The sequence below is a fragment of the Sminthopsis crassicaudata genome, chromosome 3 (assembly GCF_048593235.1).
Source record: "Sminthopsis crassicaudata isolate SCR6 chromosome 3, ASM4859323v1, whole genome shotgun sequence".
Classification (NCBI taxonomy): domain Eukaryota; kingdom Metazoa; phylum Chordata; class Mammalia; order Dasyuromorphia; family Dasyuridae; genus Sminthopsis; species Sminthopsis crassicaudata.
Genome location: NC_133619.1, coordinates 235,896,720 through 235,908,609, shown reverse-complemented (window position 1 = coordinate 235,908,609; position 11,890 = coordinate 235,896,720). Strand labels below are relative to the sequence as shown.

Here is an 11,890-nt window from a genome sequence, read left to right as displayed (position 1 = left end):
TGTCCAACCTGAATTCTCACCTTGTCACTATCCAGACAACCCGAGTTCTCACTTAGTAATCCTAACACTTACCCTTCTTCCATCTATGTCTTTTTTTTAAATCAATATTAATATTATTGTCTTCTTTTTGACATTCGCTTCACTTTAACATAATTAACAGTTCTGGTATATTTGAAAATATGATTTTATCCACATTTGTTTTGCTCTATTCCTTCTCAAAGCCTTTCAAAGATTTGACATTGTTGATACTGAAGAACAACCTGGTATAAAAAGAGAACTGGTATTAGGAAACCTGAATTTTGGTTCTGATAAAACACTTTTTTATTGTCAATTGTACCATAAGGATTTTTCTAAACCTCAGTTTTCTTATCTATAAAATAAGAAATACTTTAATTGCCTATGCTCACAGAGTTTTTTGTGACAAAAATCTCATGTATCTAAAAACATTTTTACAAATTGTGCTCTATTATTTTGTTGTCTATTATTATATTGTTTTGGTTGTTTTCATTCTTATCAGCAATAATTTAAAGAAGAGTGAAGCATTAATTTTAACCCAATTCTGACACTGGTCATTTCACCATAAGAAAAGGAAAATTTTTGCAGAAAAATAATTCTTGACATTCTTATTCAGTTCTGCCATACTATTATTGGAGTGGGAATTCCTCCTTGAATAAAGTCATTACTGACAAGTAGCTTACTGACAGTTTTTGATTGCATAAAAAATTTTAAGCATGATACTAGTTATTGCACCACTTTTTGAATTCCTTCAAAGACGAAAGGGAACATTATATAGTGTAGAGCACTGGACTAGGAGGCAGAAAGTTTAAGTTTTCATTCTGGTTTTGATAGACTGTGAAATTTCAGTCTTCACGTTCTATTTCTGTAAAATAAGGAGTAAGACAGACTCTATATTTTCATGCAGCTCTGACCATAATAAAAGTGGTAATAGTAGAAGAAGTGGTGGTAGTAGTAGTAGCAGCACTTATAGTAGTAATATTAGTAGTAGTGATAGTAGTAGTAATAGTAACTGTAAATAGATATAGTAGTGATAGTAGTGGTAATAGTAGTAATATTAATAGTAGTAGTATTAATATAATAGTAAATAATAGTAGTAATAGTAATAGTGATTAATAGTTGTAGTAGTAGTAGTAAATAGTAGTAATAGTGATAGTAGTGATAGTGGTGGTGGTGGTGATCGTTGCCATAATAGTAGTAGTAGCAGTAGTAGTAGTAGTAGTAGTCATAGTAAACTAAGAAAAACTGTCCCCATGGACAGGGTCCTATGGGCAAAAGTATAAAAATAATAAGAAGTATTTTATGTATACTCCTTTGTTTCTCCATTTTTTGATGTTCCCATCTCTTGTCCAGTATCTAGGACTCTCATTTTGATGTTCTTGTTGCTATATATGTATGTAGCATTACTCAAAATAAGGAACTTATCAAAAATAATCTATCCAGTGTCCCATTTCTTCAGACTCTTTATCATCATATTGATAATTAATTAGATGAACAAATCAGTTTTAACGATTAGCCTTCTTTCACTTCCTGGGAAATATTTATGCCATAGTTTCTTGAACTGTGGTTAGTAAACCCTTGAAGGTTTGTCAACAGATTACTATTGGTCTATGAATATGAATAGGAAAAAAACTTGTGCTAACTTCTAACCAAAATTTAACATTTTATTCAATTATGAATTTTTATAAATTCATTATTCTTAGAAAGTATTTTTAGATTTCAACAAACTACAAAGTTGTTCAAGATTTTAAAAAATTTTGGAAATGGGAATGAATGAATAATAATAATAATAATAAATGAGTTCTGAGCTATTCATTTTAAACCTGGTCTTTTGAAGCTAATTTCTTAACCCCAAAACACCTCTAATTTTAGTCACAAGGCCATCAGATTTAGTAAATAGCCTAAAATATCTACACATAATGTTTCATTTATTTCTTAAATTCAGGTACAGATTTTTTAATATTTGGCTATATACTGGTAAATGGTTAACAATTGGCTTTCCAGGGGAAATGTACACATGAAACATTTTAAGTTTAATTTGCATTATTACTATTTTTAAGCATAGAAAATAAATAAAATTAAATAAAAATTTGACTTAGAGTATTTGCCAATTGTAAATTCTATAATTCTTACATTGAAAATTTCAAGATATACTATTTTACACTGGAAAAGTCCCCTGGGTAAGAGGATTTTTATTCAAATGACTCTCCCCATAAAAGTCACTTCATTTCTCTTAGCTTCCTCATTTATTAAATGAAAAAACTGGATTAGATTGTCCCAGATCCCTTCTAGTTACAGATGAATGATTCTCTGGTCACTGACAAGAAATAGAGCAATTCTAGAAGTTGCCAGATCATGCAGAACTACTTGGGATTTAAGTTCACATTCATTTTAATGTTTTGTGGTTTGCTTTGTATAATTTAGGGTTGGGCAATCCTTAGCGTTTAAGAACTTATTTTTTTTTCAAATCTCAGATTAAGCAGGAAAAAACCCCAAAGAATTCAGCCTTCCTGCTCCCTGGGGTTCCTAAAACCTCAGTATATTTTCTTATAACCTTAGGTTAACTTTAGATGTACAGTGAAACACAAAATCCACCTGGTTTGAGAGTGTTTTGTTTTGTTTTTTTTTTCTGAAAATATTTTGCCCTGTTCTAACAGTCTTGCCTTGGGGAAGGTTTTGGCAGATTTTCTTGGCTAAATCACTGCACCATGGCAGCATAACCAAGAGGGAGTTTCCCTTTAGGATAGAAAATCGTCTCTATAGCCCTAAAGGCCAAGAACCTTGTAAGCCACAGTCTTCTGGCTAAAATCTTAGGTGAGAAGATAATTACCTTTCTGGTAAGCATGTAGAAAATGTCTCCAGAAATTATTGAAGCTGTCTTCAATTTCTACCTTAAGAAAGAGAGAAAAAATAAAACCTAAATTGTTAACCCCCTCTATTACTTGAATTAGGGAGGTAAGCAAAATGAGTATAAACCACTTAAGTCATAGTCCCCCAACAAAATATGAATGATTATAAAAGATAAATATTTTTCTACCTGAACTTTAGCATTTCTCACACCTTTGAATGAGGCTGGATCTTTAGTTACTCTGTGGTTCAGCAAGTCACAGGACATTTTGTTCATAATATTTTATAATATGAATTATTACCTGATGAGCAATGACATTTTGGTTGGAAACATATTATTACTAAAATAACTCCATTAGTTGTCATTGGCTTAGTATATTTCTTTTATAAATGGCAAACTTTGGTGCCAAGGTAGAGGAGAGGGAGAATAATTACTTCACCATTTTGGTGTGCATTTTCACTATTATATCAATATGTATTTTCAAAATATGATTTTTTATTTTTTTATAATTTTGCAATTTAGTTCTTTGCATGACAGGAAATAAAATGTCAGTTTAAAACATCTTAAGTAAGAGTTTCTTAAACTGGGATCTATGGACTTGGAAGTAGTAGTAGTGGGGGAATAAATTTTTATTTTAACTAGCTTCTAAATTAATTTTAGCATTTTCTCCAATTATCTATTAAAAATAATAGCAACACTTTTTATGAAAAGTTGCACATGTACTTCATAAACTTCCCAAAAGGGTATAAATGAGCACATAAAAGGTTAATAGACCCCTGCTCTAATTGATTAATCTAATTAAACACATTTAGTATTAATAGGTTATCTTAGTAGCCTCTCTTATAGTTGCCCGCCTAACATATCATCCTCTATTTTGCCAAGAAAAACATGGAAATGATAATTTTTAAAAGCAAAAATATTTTAAGAAGTCTTTGAGATCTCCTCTAATCCCAGTTTAAAATAATTTCTATCTTGTTTTAAAATAGCTGTTCTGTGGACCCTTGTTTACATAACAAATTAATCACTACTTTAAGATCTTAGGGAAACAAAAAGACATTAAAACTGACAATGCAACATTTTCCCCCTATTTTCATTCTTTTCTGTGGACAGACTAGACTAGAGACTGCAAGTGTATAGCATGCACATTTAATCAGGCCAAATTTAAGCAAAGGTTTTTTCTCATTAGCACACTTTGGCAATCCCTATTGCTGTCATGCTACAGTGTTAATTGGCTGCCTAATATGAAGTATCATGCTACCAAGGGACTTGTGATGACTAGGAGATCTAGAAATCAGCACTAAATTGCAAAGTAAAATGTGTGAGTTCATCTTCTCCTTTTACCATCTGGAACAATCAGAATTTACAAAATTCCAAGAACACAATAAATCTTTTGTATTCTTTACCCACTCCTTTGTTGCCTACTTCTTCTTGTCATTGTGCAGTCATTTAAATCATGTCCTGCTCTTTGGGACCTAATTTGTTTATATTTTTATGGGTTTTTTCACAGAGAATTTGAGTGGTTTGCCATTTCTTTCACTACCTCATTTTACACATGAGAAAACTAAAGCAAACAGGATTAAATGATTTGGTCAGAGTCACACAGCAATTAATTGCCTGAGGCTAGATTTGATTCAAATCTGGCACTCTTATCTACTGTATTACCTAACTGCCTACTTCTGTCTTATTCATATTCTTTAGTAAGTGATAGTCTCCTTTGGAATTTAAGACCCCCAAGCAAACATTTCATTACACTGCCTGTCTTCCTGAATACTTAGTTTTCTCTCAGAGATGGGCTAAGTGAATAAAATCCCAGCATTAGAAAGAACCATATAGAAGGTACAAAAGACAAAAAAATTAAGAACAAGCAAAAATAAGAGATTGCATTGAATGTTATCCACCTCTCAGACTATAGGTCTAATATAGTCTATATTATTATTAGACTATAACATTATAATCTATTAGACTATAAAATCCAGAATGGCAGGGTCACTGTTTTGTCAAAATGTCCTGCTTTCCCCAGCTGCTAAGATGAGGCACTACACCTTCCAGATCCTTATTAAATATGTGTTTGGAGCATGAAGGAAATGACAAGTTAAGTTGTCCTTAAAGAATCCTTTAGTAAGTGCAATGGGGATCAATCTGACACATGTGCAGACCCCATTAGCTTGTTTGGCTGATGTAACCTCTCCTTACAGAGGACTCTAGGGAGCTTGTTTCTGGGATAATAATGATGTGTAAAGGAAGTACCTTAGAGAGACTTTGGAGCATGAGTAAGCATTTTACAACTGGTTCCAGTTAGATAACCAGATGGTGAGTATGAAACTGATGGAATGGCTTCAAAAGAATTTTAAAAGGCTTGTCAATAGTAGCCATTCTTATTTTACATAGGTAGCTTTTGAAAAATCTGTGACATTTTCTCAGAGTGACTGACAAGAAATCTGAAGGGAAAAGATCTTAGGGACTTCATATCTCTAAAATCACATCTGAATCTGCAAAGTAAATGGGTTTGCCTAGAATTTTTTTTTTTTTGACTGTAAATCTGTGATTCTCTTTGAATCTTGAGGCTTTCTGGGAATCACAGTCCCAGAAATGGGCTTCAGACTTTGGCTTCTGTATTTGTATTTTTCCCTTCTAGGGGAAGGGAATGGAGCTTTTTTAATTTTAAAAAGTCTTAGAAGTGCTTCAGCACCCCAGAATTCCAGGGTTTGCTTTTTCTTACAGCCAATTTAATATTGATAACTCAAGATTGTTTATTTTGGACCCCAGCCCTGTAGGGGATGAGACAAAGAATCATCTGGGAGCTATCCTACCTGGGGACATGTGATATAGAAACTGAGCTATTTTGAGCCTATTTCCTAACAAACTGAGGTAGTATAGGTGAGTTTGTGTGAAGTAGGTTTAAGGACAAATGCTTATAGGTTTGTTTTTTATTATATCTTTGAAATAAATATCCTTCTGTAAAAACGAATTAATGTTAAGTAATTACGTGGAACTGAGGTGCTAGTCACAGCTCCCCAGCAATAGGGAGAAAATCTGAACTGCTGGAAATAGAGAAAAGACAATATAAACCCTCAGGATTATCCCCTGAAACCTTGAGACTGCAAATGTAGCAGCCTGGTTCTGAGTTAGAAGGCCAATCTTCATGTTATGACATTGCCTTTGCATATCTACAAGAGCTTGAAAAAAAAGATTTCAGATACAGGTACTTCCAAAGTAGATGTTTTTCATTTGATAAATAGGAGACACTTAGGACACAATCCTAAGTGTTCTTCTAAAGACTACCGCTAATAACAGTTTCATGAATTTCTTCACTTTGGATTAGAAAAGACTCTGGGATCAGAGCCAAGGACTATGGATTCTAATGATAACTAGTACAAACACTGGGTAATTTTGCAAAAGCATTTTGACACAGTGGGCCTCAGTTTTAGAGTCTGCTAAATTAATAGTTTCACCTAGATGTTTTCCATGGTCCTTTTGGATTTTGAATCTGTGATTCTCTTTGAGTTATCTTGAGGGTTTCTGGAAATCACAGACACAGGAATATTCCAGTGAACTGACTGCATGCTACTTTCAAATTCTCAGAAAAAGACAATCCCTCCCCCTTTACTAATCTGTCATTTTTGTATCAGGATAATGGAGATGTTTTCAAAACTCCTGGCTCCCTTTATTCATAATTGCAGCAAGATGAACAGCTCTAAACTCATCTTACTTTCTTGCCCTCAACTCATCATATAATAGGCAGGTTAGGACATACTTTCCCATTGGTTATCAAGGTTTTCAGGAGGGGCTGCCAATGAAAGAAGGACTAAAAAGATCTGATTCCTCAGGGTGTGACCTAAAATCCCTAAGGCTAATTAGTCTTAGAATTTAGGGTGGAAAGGAAACTGAGCTAGTCTCTTTCAACACACAGCATTTGTTTTATGAAAGGCATGGTTCTAAGCTTATATTAACAGACTGTCTGGGTCCACTGAGATTTAGCTACTTGTTGGAAAGAAATATTCAATTCTATTAAATTAATAGTAACACTTCATTTTAATTCTAATACCTGAAGAATTTAGTTCCTCAAGATTATTGTTATCCTAATCTCAGTTTATGCTTGCATGGTTAGAAGGGTAAAAAATAAAATAAAATAAAATAAAAATTAAAGAAAAAAAACTATGATCTTTTAATGCCCTTCTTTGTCTTATCCCATTTGTACAATATTTTGAAAAATCATATTTAAGCTATTCTAAAGGAAATGTGAATATGAATGTATTTAAATTATATACACTTATACACACATTACACAATTGAATATGATTAAGTTCATGTGCATTCATTTATTGCAAAAGACTTCCAGGATTGATTCCAAACAGCCAAGTTTGAATGTTTATACTTTGCTGCCATTGCTGTTAGCTTTTGGCATAGTTCAGGTCTTTTTTCCTTCCTGAAGACAAATCCAAAAAACTAAAACTGAACACGGAGTCGCAAAGAGTTGGAAAAGTAAAGCAGAGAAATAATTGAACAATTTCTCTCATCAAAAGATTTTTCACAACCTGAATTGTCAGAACAATTATTTCAAATTTTGAAACTTTTATGAAGAAAAAATAGGCCCTTGCTATGTTTATAATGAGCCTTATTTAAATTCCCATAGTATATTACAAAGATATTAAATGACAAAGGAACAAGAAAAACAGAGCTCCTGTAGCAATGACTTGGAAAGCTGTTCCACCTTTTCATGGTTTCCTTTCATAATTGTGAAATATTCAATACTGGTAATTGTATATATGTGTATATGTATGTGTATGTATGTGTGAATGTGTATACACACATGCATTTATATGTATATATATACATATTTATATGTATATGTGTTGTATTGTATATCTGTACACACCTAGATACTCTTTTGGAAGTTAATTAGAGTTGTGATTGAAGTAATAAACCTTATACTACATTTATTCTGAGGTGAATATATTATGTAATTCTTCTATCACTTATATTAGTTATTGTGCCTTTAAAGTACTCAACGCGAGACTGGAACAATGGTATACAAAACTAGTCAACACACTGATATGAATCTCCTCATATGAATTCATTGTTCAAGAATAATGATGATGTTGTAAGTACCAGATAATGGTAGGCGCCAAATGTTGAAGTTTGGTCCTATGAAGAATTCACAATTGCCATTCTCTTTAGCAAAAGGAAGGTTTATTTAGGAGAAGAAGTTACAGAGAAAATGAAGAGATACAATAAATACCCAGAATGGTAAATATGAAGTAGAATTGGGAAAGCATAGAAAGGGGTTTTAATAATGAATGTTAGGAAGGGCAAGTTCCCTAATGGAATACACAATTAGCATGGGAACACCCCATGCAATTATGGCAAGCTTTAGATGGCAGGCTAAATTCTAAATGCAATTTAGCACCATAAAAGAATTAATTATAATAAGGAGAAACACAATACAAGGCATAGTGGATGTTGAGAAAGAGAATAGTGGGAGAAAGAGAAGAAATAAGTGAAGGGATCAAAGGAGAGACACTACATGCTTAGGGAAGGGGTGAAGGGAAAGACACCAGGAGGCACTCCCAAAGGGGGTTCAGCAAAGCCAGCATGGGCCAAAGGCAGATGAACAGAGAACATTTAATTTACTCTCAGGGACTTGACTGACAGCAGGCTGCCCACAACCCCCACAGACGGTGAGCCTCAGGGGTTTGACACAACTGGGATTTTTGGCTTTACACAGCAAGGTAGGGCTGCTTCAGGGTACATGAGCAACCCAGAGAGTGGGACCACTAAGCTAAACATATTCTATCAAGCTTTTTCTCTGCTTGTTCCAAGAAGTAATTCCATCAATGCTCCAGTCCCTCTCTGCTACATGAACCCAGATATCCAAGTCCTCATCAATAATAACCCATTATTGAAAACCCTGTCCTAATTTAGTAAAAAGTAGTAAACCAACAAAATTGTACATTTTTGTCCAATGAATTTTAGAATTTTAGAATTCATTTAGTAAAGTAGTTAGATTTCTCCCAAAGTTATATTTTATATCTCCTAACAACTTGCTAAATCATTTGCTGCCAAGGAGTTAAGTGTTTCAACAAATCCCAATGGAATAATTTAAAAATTAATTTCACAATTTGAAAGTTAATGTCCCAGGATTTCAGGAGAATGTTTTTACTTTCTCTCTTAACTTGACTGGCATATGAATACTCTATAACTATTCTTTGATGAAGAATCAGTATTTTAGAAACTGGCATTTTAAAATTTCTGTTAATTTTTCTGACATGCAGTCTAAAATTGTCTCATTGTTCCTGGTTCTGCCTTCTAGTGTAGAACAAGTCTAATCTCTTTTCCACAAGATATGTTTTCAAATACAGTGCCTCTCATTTCTAATACTATGTCAAATAATAAAAGTGATAATGATCTTCATTGCATTATGCTTGATATTATTAGAAACATATTTGACATTTTTCTATTACATAAAAGATTTACTCTTAGATTTAGATACATGTTATTTATTGTGTTAAGTAAAGTTATGTATTAAGTAAAGGTTAATTTAATTTATTCCTGTGTTTTTTTTAATTTTTTAAAAGATAAATGGAGCTTGAATTTTGTCAAAAACTTTTTCTCTATAATAATGATTTTATTTTTATTGTTAATATAATTTATTATGTCTATAATTTTTTTTAACTTTGAACTCACCCTTCTTTCCTGATATAAACCCAACCTGATCAGAGTTTTATTTTTCTGTTTGTTTCCTTAAATATGTTGGTGTACTCTCTTGCAAATATTTTACTCTTTTTAACTACATAAGCATTGATAGCGTGCCTCCCTTCCCCTTTCAACTATCTTCTCTTTCCTGTATTAAACACTCAGTTACTTCAAATAATTCTTATCTGACATGTACTCAAAGTTGTTCACTATTCTGATTATCCTCTGGATGCTTCTTCCCAACTTATCATAAATTGTGGTCCCTAGAATCTATGAGTCAATAACATATGTGATCTGAGCAGAGTACGGATTGCAGAGTACTTAACTGCTATAAATCTTGCCTCTTTTAATGTACTCCAAGTTCACATTAGCGTTTTCAACTGACATCACATTGTTGACTTAACACTGTGCTTGATTTTACGTTTTTTTCTAATACATTTTTTATACAAACTACTATATAGCTATGCAATCTCCATCTTGTAAAGTGAATTTTTGGAACATGTGTAAGAATTTAACTATTTAACTATGCTGATCCATGGACAACAGATAGAAGTTCCATGATCTAGCTCATAGAGCCTTTCCAGCATAGAGTTGTAGAGATTGTATGCTGCATGATATAACCTTGATAAGCCAAGTCAACTACATGTCAAAAAGAGGCATCAGAAAAGAAATCTTATTTTATTATCTGCAAAAAATATTGAAACCTTATTGTCATCCAGTCATTCAGTTAGGTCTAATCCTTTGTGTTTGCATTAACTATAACATGCCAAGCCTTTCTATTTTCTACTCTCTCTTAAAATCTGTCCAAATTCATATTCATTGCTTCCATGATACTATATATCCATCTCATTTTCTGCCATCCCTTTTTGCTTTGGCCTTCAATTTTTCCCAACAATAGATTATTTTCCAGTGAATCCCATCTACTATATGTGGCCAGAAATTATTTTATTTATTATAAATTCATGCTAGGTAACTTTGGCCTTTGGTTACTTCTCTAAAATAATTTTATTTAATTCTTGCTGGTTTCCTAGCATATCTCCCTCAGTGACTCTAGCAAACCTTTTCTTCTGTACTCAAGCCCCCAGTCATTATCCTGCTCCCCCTATTCTCAATCAATGACTCAGACTCTCACTTTACTGAAATTGAAGCTACTAAAGAAATCACCCTCAACACCCACCTCCAAATTAAAGACTTTAGTATGACTCCACCCTTTTTCTCTTTCTCCTCTTTAATCCTAGAAGAACTTGGCCAAGTTATAGGTGGAGACCCATGTCTGTGATCTGTTTTTAATCTCTTTTAGGACTGAACTCTACATTATCTGAATCTTTAATATTTTCAATCTTTCCTTTTCTGCTACTTTCTTCAAATAGTTGTCTCTTCTAAAAAATAAGCAAATACATAAAACCCATAAACCAACACCTCTAATGTCTCACCCCAAGCTCATTAATCATCCTCTTTCAATATGACTTTTATGCCCACATCATGTTATATAATCTTTTTTTCTATCAGTGACCTAATTATTAGACAAATCCAGTTTTCTTTCTCAGTCTACATCATAATCCTTGAATTCTCTGTAGCATTTGACAATCAATCCTTCTTGATACTTCCCTTGGCTTCCATGACACTGTATCATCCTTATCTCTACTTTAGGACCCACTGGTATTCCAAAGGGAAAAGAGATTTCTTAAGGGGTACATAACCACCAAATAGGACAATGACCATCCCATATTTCAGAGGCTTTTCTCCAATATTATCGATGAGCATTCTCCCAACTCCACCATCTCCTGCATTGTGCAAGTTCCAACTTTTCTTTTTTCAGCCAGGTATCAACATTTCAGGGCACTTATAAACAATGATGCAGCTATCTGCAGCAATTTCAGAGGTATTGCCTGAAATATTTTTTCTTCCAATATGCCCTTTCTTTAATCCCAGATCATCTCATGGCTATAGCAAATGTTTCTTGGGTCTCTGTGTACTAAAAAGTGGACAGTGAATAAAATTCTATTCTCTCTTAAGTGGCACAAAGCAGCTTGTAGAGGATGAGAAAACTTATTTGAGTCAAGATCTATCTTTTTTTTTTTAATCAGAGTTCTCCTCAATTCTTTTGAATACTCTTTTGTTTTGAGTTTTTTTGTAATTTTTTTTGTTTTGTTTTGTTTTGTTTTTTTACTGAGGCAATTGGGGTTAAGTGACTTACTTGCCCAGGGTCACACAGTTAAAAGGGTTAAGTGTCTGAGACCAGATTTGAACTCGAGTCCTCCTGATCTCAGCTGGTGCTATATCCACTGCACCACCTCTTTGCCCCCGGATGAATGGTATTGCTACCAATTAAGT

General features: G+C 33.3%; 1 long non-coding RNA gene across 1 annotated transcript in view; it reads right to left on the bottom strand.

Moving 5' to 3' along the window:
- Nucleotides 1-224: 224 nt before the first annotated feature.
- The window catches only part of LOC141560053 (uncharacterized), a 51,643-nt gene continuing 39,977 nt past the window's right edge, over nucleotides 225-11,890 (bottom strand). Inside the window, exons 2-3 of the long non-coding RNA XR_012487620.1 lie at nucleotides 2,846-2,906; nucleotides 225-260 (exon numbers count right to left, since the gene is read on the bottom strand). This is a non-coding gene — a long non-coding RNA (uncharacterized LOC141560053). The remainder of the gene's footprint in view (nucleotides 261-2,845; nucleotides 2,907-11,890) is intronic.